Raw genomic sequence first — 21,736 nt, 5'->3', positions numbered from 1 at the left:
TAGTATTTTTCCGGTTCACTATGTTGATAAAACCATCGTTTACACTGACTTCATCTATAACCTTCCAGTTCCTTCTGACTCCAAATGACAGGAACCAGTAGGTACAGTCTAAATAAGAATGGCATTATCCTCTCAAATCAAACTGAATATGTCATCACTAAAATGTGGTATCATATGGAGTATGAGTCTTATATAATTCTTAGATAATACAAGACATTGTGACAATCACTGTTGAACTTACAATTTTTAAAAAAGTGGTCTTTAAAATATTAAAGAATCATGGGATTTCCTTCTGGGAGTGATAAAAACATTCTGGAATTAGACAGTGGTGCTGGTGGCACCGCTTTGTGAATATACTAGACACCACTTAATTACACACTTCAAAAGGATGGATTTTATGATATGTGAATTATATATCAAAAAAATAAAAACAAAGAAAAACAAAAGAAATCCTTCTGACTGACCACACACATGCAAAAAAATCACATCTGATGTTTTCATCTTTATTCAATTTCACATCAGTGGAATGTCATAGGAATCATTCTGAAACTAAGAAAGTTTTTATAGGAAATGATAGTAAATATTATTCCATTTCCTCATAAATAAATACATGGATAAAAAGAATCAAAATAAGTGCCCATGGAGAGAGGCAGTTAAGCTCTGTAGATGTGAATTCAGATCTCTAAAAGGAAATGATTCAAAATCACTTTGTTTTGTGCCATAGAAAGGTTAGAAAACAGAGTTCTTAAATGTCAATGGGGAAACCTGGACAAGGACAATGATTACAAAAATGGAACCATTGTCTTCTGGATAATAATGTGCGTCTCTAGGAACCACAAGTAAATATCACATGAGTGGGAACTGTAAGTAGGAACCATGGCAGAGAAGGCAGGATAGCCGGGCAGAACCTGACCATAGTGCAGATTAACCCTGCACACTAATCACTGCCTTCACCAGTGTGGCTCGCAGGATCCATGTCACTTAAGTCATATCTAGATGTCAGCTCCCCTTGGATTACATAATGTACATGGTTCAAGGGTCTCTTATTAGAGTATTTTGATTTTCACTTTCTTTCCCAAAGTCCTGGACACAGGTTATTAATCCTGCATCCATGTTTTAGAGGATGAAGGAGATTAAAAAATAAGTTCCAGTATTCATAACAATCACAACACTCAGTCTCCTTTCCACTCTCCTTTCCTTCTCTCCCCTCCCCCACCACTCTGTCATGGGATCTTGTGTTTTGTTTTGTTTTGTTTTGTTTGCTCGTAGCTACCAATTATAGTAGAAGTTCCCCTAATTGATCTCCACCTAAGCCTCATCAGATTAGCCAGAGTCTTCATTTGTCTGGGAAACATACTGACTGGGGCCTCAAGCTCTAAATAAAATGTCAGAGATATCTGTTAGAATGCAAGCATGCATGGCGTTCAGCTTTCATTAGCTGACTTGTCAATGTGTGTATGTTGTCAAACCTGCTTTTGCCAGTTAGTATTTCGATTACATAATTAAAGGAAAGATGTCCAAAACCAAAGAAATACAAGTCTAAAAAGAAAATGTTATTATTTCTATAAAAATGAGGTTAAATATTCTGGAAAGTTGCTTTTAAAAAAAAGAAAAGAAAGAAGTATTACTGGATTGGGTGTGGACAAGACAGCTGTAAAAGATGAGGAAAACGATCTGAAAATTTTAGAAGGATTCTGTGTTCAGAATGCTTCCCATGTTTCCCAATGGACTCTGTCTGCATTAAGGAAACTTGAACTGGAAATCAACAAGTATGTATTACCAGTGTGATTTATGGAGAACTCTAATCAGAGAATCTACACTCAAAGAAAAAACCTTCACACAACATGAAAATATCAGTGACTATTTTAACACAGAATAAAATGTTTAAGACATTTTTTCTGATTCCCTAAGTTAACTGACTTTTTCAATTAACTGTTGAACTCTAGGTCCTAATTGAGTTGGAATAGAGAGCATCTATTTTAAATTTTGACTACTACAATTTTACTACCACTGCCACTACTTCTACTATTATTATTAATTAGGGGAAAAAAGCGATACCCTCTGTTTAATCTGAATGCCTAAGTCTCTGTTAAGATAAATGGAAGCTTTGATTAGGGGGAGGTCAGTTGCTAAAGAGATAATTTGGTGCACAGGTTCACTTTGGGGCGATAATTGTGGTGGGCCTGAGCAGAATGAAGAACTTTAGCCAGCAAGAAGTCATCGTGAGGGCACTAAGCACATGAGAATGGGGGAAAGGAGACAGCTGATGGTAGAAAAGAAGAGAAAAAGGAGGCAGGAGAGTGTCTAAGTGTCTCCACTTTGACATTTGACCTAGGTTCTGGTGACAGCTCCATGCCACCTGGGGACGGCTCACTGCTGTAAGTTGTCAACGCCTAGAAGTGTACATGACAAGAAGCATGGCCCCCTAAACACTGAGTCACAGGACACACTATGCAAAGAGTGAATATAGGTACCACGTCATTTAAGTGGATGTAACATTGTGTTTGACTGTAGGTCAAATATTAGCACTTTTAATACTGCTAATATTAATTATTAATGCACAGATATTCACATTTAAATTATTAAACACTAAACATAAAATGTCAAAATGTACAGCTCACTCTGAACAATATGATGTGCTATTTAAATACTACCAGAATTTCATTAGATTTTGTTCTAGTTTGGAAGCAGTAGGCGAGAAAACATTCAAGGGAGCCATTATACTCTGGGTTTTTCTTTGAATCACTTAAACATCTGGAATATATTCACCATGAAAGAGCAAACCAAGTCTAATTTTATTATGACTAGTTTCATGCAGGCAGAATTCTCACTTCATTAAATGTTGTCTGATTATAGATATAAAAGTACTGATTTAGAATGATATATAAGTCTATGTCAAATTTTTCTCTTTTTATGATGTTTAATTGCTTGTCACAACTTTGTTTCAATCTTTATGTAAAGATCTGTTCAAATATAGATTTAGAAGCTCAGTCATCAACCACTTTGCAACAAAAGAAAGGAACTGTCTATTAACAAGGGAACATTATTTTTGAGGGAGCAATGTGGACTTGATAGTTAAGGACTATTCTGCAAGGCACAGAAGGTCAATTTGGAGCACTTGGAAAAGGTAAGCTGAGGCACTTTGACTTTGGGGGCCTCCGTTTCCTCTGTGAAGTAGGAAGCAACAGACCTGGCATATAATCAGTGTGCAATGAATATTCATGGAGTGAAGACACGAATTAAGGGTAAGTGGGAACATCTGAATTTGTTGTCAGAGAGATTGTGAGAGGGAGGTGACCCAAGAAATATAGTGAGGTTGCCAAACAGTGTTGAGGGCTCATTTGAGGCTGAAGACCACAATCTTTTTTAACAGCACCAAACTGCCCAATTTTCTCTTTCTCCAACAGTGTTCCATGTAAGAGTGGAGAAAACAGCTGATCCAGGTTTGGGATTTTGTCAAATGGTTGTGGCATAAATGCTTAGGGACAAGAGTTTAAATTTTAGCCAGAATGTGATTGCAAAACACAACTAAACTGGATTCAGAGGGAAGTGAAGCAAGATGAGGCTTGTAGGATTTCTGGGTCATATGATAGTTCTACTTTTAGTTTTTAAAGGAACCTCCATACTGCTTTTCCATAGTGACTGTATCACTTTACCTTCCCACCAACAGTGCTGGAGGGTTCCCTTTTCTCCACAGCCTCTCCAGCATTTATTGTTCCTAGACTTTTTGATGATGGCCAATCTGACTGGTGTGAGGTGATCCCTCATTGTGGTTTTGATTTATATTTCTCTGATGATTAGTGATGTTGAGCATCTCTTCATGTGTTTGTTGGCCACCTTTATGTCTTCTTTGGAGAAATGTCTGTTCAGGTCTTCTGCCCATTTTTGGATGGGGTTGTTTTTTTGGTATTAAGCTGCATGAGCTCCTTGTATATTTTGGAGATTAATCCTTTGTCAGTTGCTTCATTGGCAAATATTTTCTCCCACTCTGAGGGTGGTCTTTTCATCATATTTCCTGAGAAAACCATAATTCAGAAAGATACATGTACCACAATGTTCACTGCAGCAATATTTACAATAGCCAGGACATGGAAGCCACCTAAATGTCCACGGACAGATGAATGGATAAAGAAGATGTGGCACATATATACAATGGAATATTACTCAGCCATAAAAAGGAATGAAACTGAATTATTTGTAGTGAGGTGGATGGGCCGAGAGTCTGTCACACAGAGTGAAGTAAGTCAGAAAGAGAAGAACAAATACCGTAGGCTAACATATATATGGAATCTAAAAAAATGGTACTGATGAACTCAGTGGCAGAGGAAGAATAAAGACGCAGAGGTAGAGAACAGACTTGAGGACACGGGGTGGGGGAGAAGGAGAAGCTGGGCAGCGAAACAGTAGCACTGACATATATACACTACCAAATGTAAAACAGATAGCTAGTGGGAAGCAACTGCATAACACAGGCAGATCAACTCGATGACGGGTGGTGACCTAGGGGGTGGGATAGGGAGGGTGGGAGGGAGGCGAGAGGGAATACGGGGATATGTGTATAAAAACAGATGATTGAACTTGGTGTACCCCCCCAAAAATAATAAATAAATAAATAAAATTAAAAAAAAAGACGGAGGGGATATGGGGATATGTGTATAAATACAGCTGACTCGCTTTGCTGTACAGCAGAAACTGGCACAATAGTGTAAAGCTATTATACTCCAATAAAGATCAAAAAAAAAAAAAAGAGGCTTGTAGATGGAAAGAAAGTAGAGGGGTCGATGGTGGAGGTTCAGGACAAACCAAAAAAGGCCACGGCAAGATTAGGTTCACAAGCAAGAAGGAGAGGAGACTCTGGGGTGCTCGAGTTAGCTCTGCTATTTAGGAGTTTATTTATAAATTGTGTGATGTGATATATTTGTCAGTTACATGTATATATATCTGATATATACGCACACACCATTTTATTTATATACTAATGGTGCTCCTCAGAATCTGAAACACTTGCCTTCTTAACGATATTAAACACTGTTCCTGAAATCTTAACCTACTCCTTTATAGAGGTCCTACCTCACTTACCAGGAATTCAAAATTAGTATGATCTGACAATGAAATGTTATACTAGGGCTATATACAGTGGGCAGCGAAATTTACGTTACAAATACTATCTAAGAAACGAAGAAGGGGCCAACTGCATTTGTCTCCACAATGAAACCTTACTGAACAAAACTGTTTGTGAACCAAAAGCCCTAAAAAATAGCCTAAAAAGAGTGTTAGGAAAAGTCCCAGGATTCTCCATGCTGGGTTAGTAGCTGACGGGGAAGAAATGGAGGTCAAGTCCTGCAAATTCAGGTCTTTGGTTCTGGTATTGAGGCTTCTTCATGTGGCTCAGGGAGGGCCTCACAGAACCCAGTTACCCAGAATTGGGGGTAGGTACAGCCCAGCTGTATTTTGCAGTTTCTACATTTCTGGATGGTTTTATCATTCTGATGAGAGTGAATGGCTACCACTGGAACCAAACGAGTCAAGGACCATATCCTGCTTTGCCCAGAAGATCAAAGGCCTCCTGGAGCCTCTTAAATAGCCGGGGGGAATGGGCTACTCAAATGTGGTTGGGCCAATAACAAAGAAACACAGGATGAGATGCAGCCAAGGCTTTCATGAAATGCATCAGGCTTGGAGACTTCCACTGTTATCTGCCATTCCTGACTCTTCACTCTGGCTGGCTTCCCACCTGAGACAGTGCCCAGGATGTAGGTTCAGCTTTTGTCTCAGATACCAACTGCCTTTGGGAAGCAGAGTCTGAGTGCTTTTAAGAGAAGAGTGAGAGAAGCAGGAGGTCAAGGCAAGAAAGCTAAGAAAGGATGTGGTCTCAGGTGGAAAGCAGCATCAACCTGGTCCCATGGGGAGCTCTGGTGCACAAATTATACAATGAAACATCCCACCCTGAGACAAAGAATTGTCCTTTTCTACCCCAATGTCCATCAGTTATTGGCCGCTAGCTGCCCCCTGGCAGTCTTAGAGGAGAAGGGATGGCATAAGGTCCCAGGAAAGGGGCCTTCCTTTTGGCTGAGGAAGGTTTTCTGGAAAAGGGTACAACTGTGAGTCTTTACCAGCCAACACTCAGAGTTGCTGTGTGATGAGTGGGCCGGCCTAGTAAAGGAATCTGGCTGGAGTGCCAACAGCATCCACTATATAGACTAACTTCATCCAGTTCCCCAACCTCCCTTTACCCTTGGACTTTGGGTGTCAGGGACTTTTTTTGGGGGGGGGGCAAGAGACTTATGTGAATTCTCATTTCTAACATTATGAGACTATCCCATCGATTTTCAATAAAACTGAAACATACCACCCTTTCCATAAGTTCTGCCAAATACAAAGGGATGGTGTGGAGCTAAGACACAGGGGGTAGTGTGCAGACTGAATGAGGACCTCCCTCTGCCGTTAGGATCACTTTTGCCTCTGGTAGAGACATGCTTGACAATAAATTATGCCACTGAAACATGCACTCCTTTTAAATAGAGATGCGACTGCATCGTATTCCAGCATTAGTATTTATTGTGGGAACCTGAGGGCAAAATATTATGCTTTTGTTTTCATTGTCTTCCTTGTGGTCCATTTTCAGGGCAATTCTTGGATGTGTGCACATTTGGACATGATCACTTTGGACAAGCAAACTGAATAAGGACATAAATAATGAAGCAGACTCAGAACTAATGACCTAGATGTAGCCTGATCAGGATGACTTGGGGTAAGTTAAACAGAAAAAAAAAAAAAAAAAAAAAAAAAACCCCAAAAAACCCCTAGATTTTAGGAAAACAATGTGAAGTTTGTAGCCATGAAAAAAATCCGGTGCTTTTATTTCCCAAGCTATTATCAGTAATTATATTTTAACTGTGGTTTCCCCTCAGAGTCACCACACTTCCAAACTTGTGGCATTAAAAGAATAGCAATTAACTGCTGTATTTTTTCCCATAAGGAATCCTCACATCTTTATGAAGAATGATCTCTAGTTTCTCTTCATATTATTAGAAAAGAGTGTGCACCCAAACACAAAAGCATAAATTCTTTTTGAACATTTTCTCATTTGCATCCATCATAATTCATCTTTCAGGACATGCCTTCACTATGAAGCTTATAACTCCCATGTTCTTAAAGGCTGAATTATAGCTTCACCACACTAATACTTGTCTTCTTTCTTTTTCACGCACGTTCCTTTTGCCCTCACAAATATAAACTGAAAATGAGGAACAGGACGGAATCGATCACAAAGGAAAGGTTTTTGCCTATAAGAACAAGTTGTATGGAAGCAACCTAAATGCCCATCAACAAATGAATGGATACAGAAGATGTGGCATATATATACAATGGAATATTACTCAGCTATAAAAAGGGATGAGATGGAGCTATATGTAATGAGGTGGATAGAATTACAATCTGTCATACAGAGTGAAGTAAGTCAGAAAGAGAAAGACAAATATTGTATGCTAACTCACATATACGGAATCTAAAAATGGTACTGATGAACTCAGTGACAAGAACAGGGAAGCAGATACAGAGAATGGACTGGAGAACTCGAGGTATGGGAGGGGGCGGGGGGTGAAGGGGAAACTGAGAAGAAGCGAGAGAGTAGCACAGACATATATATACTACCAACTGTAAAATAGTCAGTGGGAAGTTGTTGTATAACAAAGGGAGTCCAACTCGAGGATGGAAGATGCCTTAGAGGACTGGGGCAGGGAGGGTGGGGGGGACTCGAGGGGGGGGGGGCGTCAAGGAAGGGAGGGAATATGGGGATATGTGTATAAAAACAGTTGATTGAACCTGGTGTACCCCCAAAAAAATAAAATAAAATAAAATAAAATAAAAAAAAAAGAACAAGTTGTACACATTTGAGTTATTTTAATTTCCTTGGAAACTACTTTATATACTCTCAACTCTGGTTGCTAATTATTTCTTTTTTATAGAAAAATGAAGCAAACAAACCAAGCCAAAACAAAAACATTTCAAGCTTTCCGTAGCTTTCTAATGACACAATTAAAACAAATAAAAAAGGTAGTTCATGAGTGCTTTACAGAGGCTAAATGCAAAATATGCACAATTAAAATTAAAAGGTCTCTAATGAGTATAAATAAATCATTTAAGCAGACCACGTTCTCAGGCTGCTAAGGAAACAGAAGAACTGCCACTATTTTCTTTCTGAGAAATTTTAATTATATGTGACAAAACAGCAAGCAGAATGGCACTTAATGAAATCTATTTACTTTTTTAAAAATAGGTAATAATGCATAAACCATTAAAGACAGCAACCGCGAGGACATTGATATTCAAATCTAGGAGTTATTTTAGACAGATTAAGTTTTACATTTAACAGGTTTTTTGAATTTGTGAACATTTCTGCCGGTCTAAAATGTTCACAGTCTGTGTCCACATTTGCCACTACCATTGCCCTGGCATAGAGATGCTGTCTTGCTCTCACCTATCCCTTCATGGCTCAAAACATCCGTCTAAGGCAGTGATTCTCAAACAACAGCATGCATCGTAATCACATGGAGGGCTTGTTAACACAGAGATTGCAATTCTGTATTATTTTTTTCACTAGAGTGTGCCTGTATCTAGTACATGATAATCCCTCAATAGATTTTATTAAAGAATAAACAGTCAAGAGAATTAGGCACTAACACTTCAAATCAACAGCTATTCTCAAATTGCTTCATAAACACAGTTTACTACAAAAATCTGATGCCGAGTTCCTAAGTGAAAGAAGAAAAACCTGCTTATTTCCTTCAGATTCCATATCTGAATTCTTTGGATCTATTGCTTGGTTTATTTTATGCTGGAGCATAAGCTCATGTCTGAAGTATCTCTAACGCTCTGAGCAAGAATGTAACTTTCAAGTTTCTGGTACTAACCAGGGGGATTTTATAAAAATGAAGTGGGGGAGAAAGGGGGAGTAATATTTAAGGAAAATATGTTCTTTTGGTGGTGATACACTTGGTGTAGGCTTCTGCAGAGCATTCTGGCAAGACAATAAAAGCTTTAAAAATACGGATACAGAAAAAGACGAGAAGGCTACACACCAGGGTCTCCATTTGGAGGTATATAGTGGCCTGGCCAAGGAGACGAGGGGGCTGAAATCCAAACTGGGCTCCACTACCGAACTGGTGAACTCCAGCACAGGGCTGGACTTTGCCCAAAGAGGCGCTTGTAGGGAATGAGATTATAGATGCTGAAGGTGAGATTATGGTTGATCTCTGTTTCTCTCTCTTTCTCTGTCTCTCTCCCCTTCCTCTCTCATTTTTGCGGTTTTCCACCAAAGAAAAAAGTTCATTTACAAATACTTTTCATGCATTTCCTCTTGCGTAAAAAGGGGAGTGTAACATGGATACCCCAGGGCTGTTGTAAAGATAAATGAGAAGGTCGAGTCTATGTCTCCTTTTACTCCACCTGCAACCAATTAAGCATCGTGTCCCACAACATGGGGAGTACCAAGTCACACAAGCCTTATGCAGTCTAACTCAGGGAGACTCAGCAAAGCAGAGGGTCACGAATTCATCCATGAGAAAGCCACAGACTAAGATTGACTGAGAGATCCTTTCTCGGGTAGCTGAGTCTTTGGTGCCGACTTCTAATACCCCCCTGGGGTAAACCTGTCTTTCCTCACTCCTCTATCATGTAGCTTTGTAAGGGCTCCTTGAACTAGACATTGGGATGTAGGTACATGCAACATAAAGGAAGAAGCAGCATGGTGGAAGGAGGAAAGCTATCTGTTCAGAGGTGGAACAAATGGCAAGAGGTAGGAAAGCTTAATGTGTCTGGGGAGGTGCAAACAGTCTTTAATAAGCTGAAGCATGAAGTACAGGGCAGTTGTGGAAGCCAAACCATGGGCGTTTTCTAGGAGCAAGATTGTGGTGGGTTTGAATGAGCGGGCCTTTGCAGTGCAGTAATGAAGGTTTTTGCTAAGGGGAACGGCATATTCTCAACAATCCTTTTTGTTAGATTTTAATTACTACTCACTTGAAAAGACTTATTTTATATCCACTATGAACTATGTATCCATCTACTATCCACTGGGGAAAATGGAATTCTCAATGGACTCACAGTCATTAGCAGAGAGAGACAATTTAGTGGGTTATTAAAAAACAATGTAATCGTGCTATGAGAAGTCGTGTGTCACAGGGCTTGAAGAGTGCAAAGAAGCCACGTCCAGTTGGAAAATTTCAGGTCGAGGAGTGAGTGTAAGGTAGTGGCCATTTCGGAAAGAACGGTCAATCAGCGTTTGGAGGTTCAGGCACGACGTAACAGTTGCTAGAAACAGGGTGGTGGCAAATGGAGCAGGTTATCTGCAAAATAATTTTTAAAGGAAGAAAGCATTTTGCCCTGTGCTTTTGCGGATGTCTATTTATTCACTCATTGCAAAAAAATATTATTGAGCGCCTATCACACACCAGGGAATGTTCCAGGAACTAGGCATAAAGCAGTGCACAAAATAGCCCAAGTTCCTATGATCCCACAGCCTAACGCTAATAAAAATAATTTCATTTAAATGATGACTGCTATTATAAAGGTGTGTAAAGAAACAAATCCCAAGCCAAAATGTATCCATAGCTATAAAATGCAATATTTTTGACCAAGAAAATGGAGGACAACGTATGGTATGGTATATAGCAGTTTCCAAGAGATAACCTTTTTCCATTAAAACAAATTAGGCTACCTATGCATGTATGAATAATAATTAATAGAGGAATCTAGGGTTGTGAATCACCTGTGCAATATACTACACCCAGTTTGCTTTATACTGGACACATTAATTTTAGTTCTATGGGGAAGGTACTAGTGAAACAAAATGGATTTTTGCTGATATGATTTTCCATTCAATATAGTGTTACCAACTTAGAAATACTAACGCAGAACTGAATCAGAGATGAATATAAATTTTCTAAGAGCCAAGATAAAAAGAATTAAATGGAAGAGGGCTGAAAATGACTGTAAAATGCCCTTCTATATAATTTTTTACTTTTACTTTCATATTATTGTAACTCCTGAATTTAATGAATGTTTTTCGTCTTTCCAAAATGCCTTTCTTAAAAACGGAACAACAAAGAACAAGATATTCTACTACTTAAAGTCAAATGAAATGAACATAAGAAGGATTTTCTTCATTAAACTCTACGCAACAGCACATGTAAAAATTGGATTGCTGAATTTTTTTTATAATGGTTCATCTTCATCTCATCATATCCCTAGGCCGAAAAGAAAGTCTTATGTATTTACTTCTAAGCAATGTTTCCCCTCCAGATATATTAGCGGTTATTATTTTTACCTCAATATATGTATATGTGTGTGCTTGAAAGATCTAGCTACTTAAGTGGAGTCAAGAGTTTACTTAGATCTTCCTTTTTTCACCATACTTTGAGAAGTTTACTTTCAAGATACTCCGCTGATTTTTCTGATCACATCTTCAGGTAAGATCTAAATTCATATCCTGTCATGTTCTGTTCTGACAACTGCTATCATGATAATGTCCACTTAAGCACACGTGAATGATGGATAAATTACTATCAACACAAGTGTGTCTAAGTGTCAAGCGGTCTCATCAATGGATTCAAATGTTATTTCAAAAAAAAGTTGTCATTGGCCAAATCTACCCTTTACAAAGGTGATTAGTATTCAACTAACAAAGATATCATCTTTTAATAGTAACAGATTTCTTTTTTCTTTTTCGAAAAAGGACTGACTTAGTATCCTCAAAAATCTGTGGGAATGATGCTATATAGCTTATCTAAAGATTACTATTTCAGTTGGAAAAAAGCCTTTAAAATCTTAATAAAAGAGAATCTTTTCACTAAGAATTCAAGACTTTTTTGACCGTCAAAGTGGGTGAGATTTCATGAAGACCCATCTTGCATAGGACACTCAACCCAACCTCCAGGCAATTTTAACACTGAGACAACCTTGTAAACGTCTTCTTTTAACCTTTATCACAAAATGTCAGGATGGTTCCAAAGGTAATATTTTATTCACTAAGTCAAAGGATCAATGGAACCTGTGCTCATTTGTTTAGCTTATATTTCTTCTAACCTTATGCTTTATTGGATGTACAAAAGTCACCATTATATTGGATAACCCTTGTAGTATGGGGTTTGTGTAAGTTGAAAACAATGAACCATTCTTTTTTTGGCTTTAGCCTTTCCCTGCTGGAAATAATGGAGGCCAACTTACAAGTAGTGGGGGAAGGAGGTGAAATGTTTCATGTGGCCTATTTGTTCTTGGGTAGACAAGGGCCTGAAACCATGGGGCAAGTCAATGGGTGTTATTTAATGAGACCTAATACGATTCAGGTTCACAGCAATGTATCGACTCCAAATTGGGTAAAAGGCTTTAAGAGCAGGAAAATAAGTAAATAAAATGAAACTCAGGGGTGGTTTGTCGCTAGTTCTGAAAACCAAACCACTATATTGCTTACCCCTCATTTACTTCAGTTTCTATTTAATCATTATACTTGGGCACATATTGCTGATAAACTGACTTTATTCTCTGCTAACTCGCTTAATGCCATGTCAAAATCATGATGATACAATCTGAATATCTGATAGGGAAAAGCTCCAAATGAGCCTACTGAGTCTATAATAATGTGGAATCCCAGGGAACAAGAGGACTTCTAAAAATAAGTGTGTTTTGAAATAGGAGCAGCAGGCTCTTAACCATATGAAAAAAAAAACCTTCACCATAAAAAATCAATTCTTTAAAAGGAGAAGAAATCTATCTTAGTGTTAGATTCTCCAGCCTCATTCTGGTTAAGAGAGTTTGACATTTCAGGGCTGAACACACTGTGGAAACTTAATAAATATTGAAGTTTACAAACAAAAACATAACAGTGATATGTGGACCAATTTTCAGAAACATTGAAAATCAATGTGCCCTTACTCTGCCTAATTCAGTTAACTCAATTATTTAATGTATACTTGAGTGGGTTTATGCATAGCTATTTCAATTTTACATTAAACATTAATCAAATTACTTTTAATGTAAAATTTCCTTTATTTCCATCCCCCTATCCTCCCAAGATCCCAGAATAAGGGGGAGCATTTGTTTTAAATGTTGCTTGTTTAATGTTAAAACATATTTTAACACATTTGTTTCTATTATATTTCACCCATAATTTTCATCACATATACCACTCACCCTATACCAAAACCATACACTTTTTCACAAGCATTTAATAGAATGATTTTGTACCACCTCTGGGGGAAAAAAATCCCTCTTCCCCAATTACTGCAGTTAAGACTATTTCCTACTTTCTCCCAGTTTCACCCCTACCCATCTCCGTTTCTACAAACAAACATACACCCTCCCATCATGAACACAGAGCCTCAGTAGCTTGTCAAGATAAATTAGAAAATGTAAAAAAACAAAAACAAACGCAAAAAGAAAACGTAGGAATTCTTGAATAAGCTATCAGCTATTCACACCTAGCAAGCAGGTTTTAATTTTTAAAAAATTGAATAGTCTCAACTATTCTGAATGTCCTCGATTTCAGAAACTCTATAAAGTACTTGTTTCTAATCAGTATGTTTGGCAGAAAATTATGAGTATTTTAAAATTTAATTGTTGTTACTGGTAAATATGATAACATTTAAACAAACTGAATATTGTGTGACTAAACTTAATTTTAAGGTATTAAGAATGGGAAGGCAAGTTAAGTTCTAAGTCATTTGAAGCAACTCAAAAATTGTATGAGTGCCATTAAAATACCAACAAGAAGACTGGAATAAATAACTGCGAGTGTCTTTCACGAGAGAGATTCAGAGAGAGTAGGCCATTATTCACTTCAAGGTTTCAGAGTGAAACTCTGCTCCCTATCTAAACTATCATTCACTCTCACAGGAGGCCATGTGCTTGCATTCATTTTTTTAAATTAAATGTCCTGGATGTTGTTAAATACAAGAGAAATAACAAATGATGTATTTATTACTTATAATTGGAGAATTACTAACAATAAACAAAATATGTATTTACATATTCACATAGACCATAGTTTTACTATGGAACGATGGTTCTCAAAGGTTCTCTGGACCAACAATATCACCATCGCTTGGGAACTGGTTTGAAATGCAGACCTCCTGAATCAGAAACTCTGGGGAAAGGGATCACCAATCTGAGTTTCCACAAACCCTCTAGGTGATTCTGATGCACTCTAAGCTGAGAGTCACTGCCATAGAAAATTCTTGACTATGTCCGAATACCCAGAATCCTCAAATTCACAAATATCTCATCAATTCAGACACTTAGAGATTATATAACTATAAAGCCAAAGCTGCTTATAAAGCCATTTTCTCTACTAATAATCACCACTTTCTTAGACCCTCACATTAACTCTTCTATTAACAAATCCAATGAGTACCTAGGAGGTGGGTTGGATGGGGGGAGGGTGGAGTTTTCCTAAAGAAACAAAATTTTCATCACCTCTAAAGAATTATTGCATGGGCAAGAACAAAACAGCACTGAAAAGGCCACGCTGAGATACAGAGGCTTAGTGGATACTAGGTTCGCTTACCAGCTGTAGGGGACACTTTTCCTGGCTTGGGCATCCATCCCCCAGCTGTTGTGACTGTTGGCTGCTCATGTCTCACAGCTGCCTCTCTTCTTCAGAAAGGTGATCTCTGCTGACGGGAACCACCTATCCTAGGAGGTAACACACACTCCTGGCCTGGGAGGTGACTCATGCCTCTAGTGGTGGGTCACAGCCAGTGGTGTGTTGGAGCAGAGCCCAAGAGTCAGTTGTGTGTGTGTCTCTTCCCAAGTCTGCATTCAGTGATATCACGGCATTCGATCAGCCGTGGTGGGAGTATTTACACCATGACAACTGGAATACACTACACATCAGTGTTCACGCCACCTCAGAGCCAGCTGATAAATGTCTACTAGCATACTGCTGGCCACAGCCAATGACTGGCTGGGGTATAAAAGGACAACTCTGCTGTGTGGTTCATACTCCAGAGGCGTCTCCATTTGAATCAAGACACAAAGCTAGATTTTGCCTGGGATGGCATGCTTGCTTGGCTCTTCCGTCTCCGTTGTTATGCTTCCCTAACTCCCACACAGGCTTCTCCTGAAAGCAGACCATCGTCTATAAATCCTGTGTGCCCCGATCCCCGTGCTTCCAGGGAACCTGACCTATAACACCGGTTAAATCATTAGTTAAGTGACTGCTGCACAAAAGCCTCAAAGAATATATGCTCAAAATCACAAAGAGCTACAAGTCATGGACCTTTTGAATTGCAATGATCAGATGAAAGTGCAAATGATAAATTTGAAACGGCAAGGATCTACTCTTTGCATATGTGTACATAAAAGAAGTTGTTGGAAAAAGATGAAGCCGGCACAAATGGGGCCATTTTTCCTATCATGCCTCTCAAATGATGCTTTCCTACCCATAGGTGAATATACTGGAGGATGCATTTTACTCAATATGCTGGAGAAAAACATCTTCATATTAAAACAAAACAAATCCATTTTGGAGAGGACCACAAAATTGAAATGAGATTTAAAAAATAAGAAACATCAAAGAAAGTTCATGCTCGTGGAAAAAGGAGGTAAGCAGGTGGAAGGGGAAGATAGCCAGCTTCATCTCCTTGGCCATTAAGAGAACTGAAGTAGAAAAGTTTGAGAAGCACTGTTTTTGGCAAGTGCTGTTGATAGAAAAATCTATAGTTAATGTAAACTGTAACTAAAATATTATTTTAGCATGAAAAGATCTAACTATGAAAAAGTTTACTTTTCTTAGGCCCCATTCAAATACGAGTTACATTAGTATCACAGGCACATCTGTTCCCATAATACCCAGAAAACTGGTTAACCAAGAACAATTATTCAATGCCATGGCTTAACTTAGCTAATGTACGGTTGCATAAAGCATAATATGGGTGTCAATGTTAGCCGTGTAATTTTAAAAACTGTAATTGCCAAGTGTGACAGGAACACAGTAGGCGCCCACTCCTTGGGCTATTTGTTCTTAAATCATTCCTTGTTGTGCTTCTGGTAGGAGAGTAACATAATTGTGACATTTAAACTTGTTACAACTTTGGTAGATGTCGAAGGAGAATAAAAAATACCTACAGACTGTTTGCTCCCATCTTCTAAGGAAATAGGGAATTTCAGTTAACTAACTAACATTTTAAAACCGTTTCTAGCTCATGTGGTACATACACCCATACATGCGAGCTAATAAAAATGCTTGCTCCCTCAACTTGGTGCTAAATGATGATATTCTCAGGAGAACTAAGATGCCACTAATATAACTCCCAATACGATTTTATTCATGAAATAAATTAAACATTCACGTTCTGTAATGAGATTAGATTTCTCTGGGTATAGCTTTTAACCATATCATACATGAATGAATGAATGAGTTTTTAGATCCGTTAATGCTGATACTATATTACTTAAGTTTTTGTTTTGAATAGTCTTTTATTACCCAAGACTCTTGAGGAATCGTGTTTATAATCACTATAAGCCACAAACAAAGCTTCTGGAATAAATCCTCAGCAAATAGGATTGGCATATTAAAGGATCAGTTTTTGATATGGTTGTTTTCAAATGGTAAGAAGGATGGTATTCTTTGGAGGAATTTTTATTATCTAATTAAATACTTCTTTAGGAGAATAATGTCAGATGAACTCATTAGCTGAACATTTTGATTAGCCATGTTCTCCTAAATATTCCATGACCAGAAGAGCTGTACAACTCTGATTTAACGCAATAACAATGGTAACCAATTCTAGCTCCTTCTTTTATCACAGTCCATCAAAGGAATACAAAGAAGTCCAAATTAAAATAAGTTCAGCAATAAAAAAGACCGTGCTCCTTTTCCAACTGTTCTAAAGCCTTTTCCTATCTTTAAGCAAAGTTCACTCAGTAATTACCTTATTTATGAAAGTAAAAGCAGAAGGATGTTTCTCTTATTAAATAAATGGCTTTGTGCTTCGAATGTGGAGGGCATCTCGAAACAGTCAAAAAGAAAGCAGTGTTGAATGTCATCAACTGATTTCCTCCCACCCACTGTATTAAAGCATTTGCTTGGTTCCAATGTATACTACACTTACATAAGTTGTTTATGAAGAGCCAAATTAATAGTCTTTGCAATTGTTTTCCTTGGAATTTGGAGAGCTGACAAATGAATTAGTAGAAAATGGCAATTCTACATGAATTAGCTTTTAAGTCTCCCTGAGAGGCTGATGCAGAACTTAATAAGAGACTTATTAGGAGAAGTAGGACAACTTAATTCAGATTGATTATAGACTTTGGTGAAGACAGCTGGGGTTCAAATGAAACTGAAAAAGAACTTATATGCACTTCAAAGTATGCTAAGCAGATGTCTGAAACAATTACTCTGCGCTGCCTTTTCAGAAGTTTCAAAAGCAGGATGGGAATAGCATGGTAAAGGAAAGTTCTATTTGCCTAAATCGAGGTAGGGGCTTTAAACACACAGCACTATCCAAAGTCAGATGCCTTGGGTAAGGAACGTGATTTGACATTGCTGTCCTAAGTATTTTGCTTTTAACTTTACAAACAGAGCCGGAAATGAGAGCGAATACATGGGAACTATGTAGTAAGCTCTCTGGGCAATACTAACTTGCACCTAATTTTACATCAAACAAATAATTTGGTGAGGAAATTTAAGATGAGTTATTCCTACTTCAGTTTCTAAGCTCTAGTGAGGCCAACAATGACCATTCTATTAAAAAATAAATGCTATACTTGTGAAGTATATGAGTGACAGTTTACTATAATATGCCCCCTTATAGATATACTCCCAGATATTAAAGGCCAAATCATATGCCTTAAAACCTCACAACTGCATGCTTTGAAAACTAGATAAAACCCGGGCTACTCCATATGACAGGCATTAGTTCCATATTTACCCCAGATTTATAAAAGTTTATATCTTGTTTGTTTGTGTTTTCATCTTCAACAAAGGCTTAACATACTGCACACAGCATTCGTGTAATAACAACAACAAAAGCCTCCACGGAGCAATTCATTTGTAGCCAGTAACAATTAACAAAATATTAGTAAGCTTCCCTTTTCCTCCCACAGGTAGCATGCCTTGTTCATTGGGGAGATAGCATGCCTTCATTCAGAGTGGGGAAAGCTTACCTATTTTGAATCATTTTAAGGGCTGCCCTGTTTGTGATGGTTCTTCTAACCATGCATCCCCTATCTCTACAAGAAAGGATTATAAACTTTCTCTATAAAACTCATATATAAGAAAGGATTAAGGTCAACTCATAGAAATGACAATTATAACAAAGTTAATAAAAACAATAATAAAATATGAGAACCAGGATTAAGGTGTGAAAAGCAGTAAGGGAAGACAGAGTTATGTGAATATGGCTGAAAGCTTCCTGCTTCCGAAAGTGAAGATGAAATTCTAATATGCTACATCACATTTCACATTCCCTATCAGGAGGAAACATACTTGGTTTTCTCAATGTCAAATTCTGAGAAAGCATTTCTTTGACAAATTTCTCAGATAAACCAAGCCACAGGTAGCCTGAAGAGAAGCATTTGCCAGTCTTCTTCTTAAATGTTTAGATGTGAATGTTGAACATGAAATAAGTCAGGGTGGTTTGGTGGCTTCATCACAGTCCCTCTTCTGCTACACACATCACTACATTATTCTCAATTATAATTCCAAAAAGGTCTAATTAAAATATTTCGTTGTAAGAACTTCAAGGGAAAACTCACAGAGTCCCTGTCCTTGCCTTTTCATAGTAAGAAATATAAGCTGAAACTCTGATTAAAAAGTAAAATGCGTAATGACATAGGTCTGACAAATTCGCATATTCCAAGATGGCAGCCTGGGAGAGTCTAACTATGGTGTGTGAGAAACTGTGTTTCAAGTCAACTGGCAAACTAAGGGCAGTAAAATGTCTCTTGCTCAAGAATGACGGAGCAATCTGTGTCAAGAGACCATGGTAGATTAGAACAAAGAGACAACCTGGAAACACAACTCTCGTGAACTTTTTCACACAGGAATTGTTCTTAAGAACAAAAATGTCATGTGTAGACTTTAGGTGCACAAGTTGTTCTACTTTATTAAAACCTGCATGTGTTCCACTTATAGATCTACATAGAACACCTATGATTCAAGGAGTTATTCTCATTCCCCATTACTACGAGGGAAGTAAGAATATTTGTTTAGTCATACAAGCATTGGTGTTATCTCCAGTAAAGTGAGAAATCATGATTCTGCCCTTAAAATATTTGATAAGCAGTATGAATCATGAATTTTAAAATTTACATTTTATTCTAGTGGTTATTCCTAAGAAAGCTATATTTGGAAGGCTGCGATTCCCTTAGAGAGCTAAAAAGTCAATGTTAACTATATTCCTTTCTCTTGATTTATTTTATGTACACTGTCCTAAAGATGGTTACTGGTAATAATGCCATCTCTATGATGTCCCAGGACTTAGCTGTTGTTTCATTCATTCTCCAAATCCAAAAGCTGCATTTGCTGATGAAATGATGTAATGCTAAATTCCACAGAAACACATATTCCATAGTTACTTAAATAACAACCTCTTTAACAAATGAGATCCAAATGGAGGTGGATATTATGAGAGAGTCACTAGTGGTGATGAAAACAAACTGAGATGGGTATATAAAATGTTCTTCTGGCCATCTGCCTAGCGATCCGCTTGGAGTTCCCTACAGTGTGGAGCCTCCGAGGGCTTAAATTGCTGAGGAGAAAAATGGGAATAGTGGTTTTAAGTACTCTTCTTCTGAAAGTTAAGTTTGAGTTAATAAAATTCACTAATAAATTACCACCAGCAAAGTTTCAGAATTTCAAATCTGGTATCATTGAGATGCAACAGAAAAAGGCTGGGGTTTTATTTCCACTGCAGAATGAAGAAGAACTACGGAAGGGAAAGAAATATATACGAATTCATATAATCTATAATTTTAAGATATGCATAAAATATTTGTAGAATACTGGTTTAGAAACCAAAATAATCACATCTATTATGACCAGTACATACATATTCTGAAAGGTACTATAACTTAAGTGTATCTATGTCTGAGAAAGATAGAAGTGTTCATATATATAAGCTTTATTTTTCTTTTAATTTTTGGCCGCACCCTACAGCATGTGGGATCTTATTCCCCCACAAGGGATTGAACCCACACCTCCTTCACTGGAAGGCAGAGTCTTTTTTTTTTTTTTTAATAAATTTATTTATTTATGTGTTTATTGGCTGTGTTGGGTCTTCATTGCCACGCGTGGACTTTCTCTAGCTGCGGCAAGTGGGGGCTACTCTTAGTTGTGGTGCGCAGGCTTCTTATTGTGGTGGCTTCTCTTGTTGCGGAGCACGGGCTCTAGGCATGCGCGCTTCAATACTTGTGGCACACGGGCTCAGTAGTTGTGGCTCACGGACTTAGTTGCTCTGCGGCATGTGGGATCTTCCCAGCCCAGGGCTCGAACCTGTGTCCCCTGCATTGGCAGGTGGATTCTTAACCACTGCACCACCAGGAAAGTCCTGGAAGGCAGAGTCTTAACCACTGGACCACTGGGGAAGTCCCATAAGCTCTTTTTAAAGAAACATTTAATGTATATATGTTTTGTTATGATTGGGATCAGAATGAGGAAACTTACCAATTAGGGTATGGGTAATGAAACTGGTCTTTGGATCAAGAACAGATGAGAGAGGGGAACTGAAAAGAAAACTGCAGGGTCTTCCCTGGTGACGCAGTGGTTAAGAAACCGCCTGCCAATGCAGGGAACACGGGTTTGAGCCCTGGGCCGGGAAGATCCCACATGCTGCGGAGCAACTAAGCCCGACAGCCACTACTGAGCCCATGTGCCACAACTACTAAAGCCTGCCCATGTAAAGCCCGTGCTCTACAACAAGAGAAGCCATTGCAATGAGTGGCCCGTGTACCGCAACAAAGAGTAGGCCCTGCTTACTGCAAGTAGAGAAAGCCCACACACAGCAACAAAGACCCAACACTGCCAATAAATAAATAAATAAATAAATAAATTTATTAAAAAAAAAAGAAAGAAAACTGCAAATAGGGTTGGGTAAGAGCCAGTTGATGTTTGAGCTGTTCTACTTGTAGTTTTTGTTATTGTCATGCTGTATACATTCTCCATCCATATTCATTATCCTACTAATTCTCCTGTGTAGTAGATATGGATCAAAATGAATCCTTTATGTCTGCTCTAAAGCCTATATATTCAGCCACTTGATTTATTAACTAATTTACTTCCTTTGGGACATTCTTTTAAGTTTGCCATTTTGGGGAATTTTTTAAGAATTTAGTTCCTATATTTTTGGATAAAAATAGTACTTTTAATGCTGAATAGGGAATACATTTCAAAACATTATTTTAATTTTTATGTACACAGAAATGTTAACCATTGCTTTAAATGTTAGACATGGGGTCACAGAATGTTGGGAAAGATATTTTGGGAGTTATAAAGTCAAATTTTTCATCTTTTATTTTACCTTTTTAAAAGATTGGTTATTTATTTATTTATTATTTATTTATTTATTTATGGCTGCATTGGGTCTTCGTTGCTGCACACGGGCTTTCTCTAGTTGTGGTGAGTGGCGGCTACCTTTCGTTGTGGTGCACGGGCTTCTCATTGCAGTGGCTTCTCTTGTCGTGGAGCATGGGCTCTAGGTGAGCAGGCTTCAGTAGTTGCGGCATGGGGGCTCAGTAGTTGTGG

The 21,736-nt window shown here is 38.0% G+C and overlaps 1 protein-coding gene across 5 annotated transcripts in view; it reads right to left on the bottom strand.

Annotated features, from left to right (window-relative positions):
• Positions 1–21,736, bottom strand: part of DMD (dystrophin) — a 1,940,210-nt gene that overhangs the window by 315,873 nt on the left and 1,602,601 nt on the right. The window lies entirely within an intron of this gene.

Source organism: Hippopotamus amphibius, chromosome X, assembly GCF_030028045.1.
Source record: "Hippopotamus amphibius kiboko isolate mHipAmp2 chromosome X, mHipAmp2.hap2, whole genome shotgun sequence".
In the NCBI taxonomy this organism is placed as follows: Eukaryota; Metazoa; Chordata; class Mammalia; order Artiodactyla; family Hippopotamidae; genus Hippopotamus; species Hippopotamus amphibius.
Note: the sequence above shows the minus strand (reverse complement) of the source record. Positions and strands in the feature narration are given on the sequence as shown.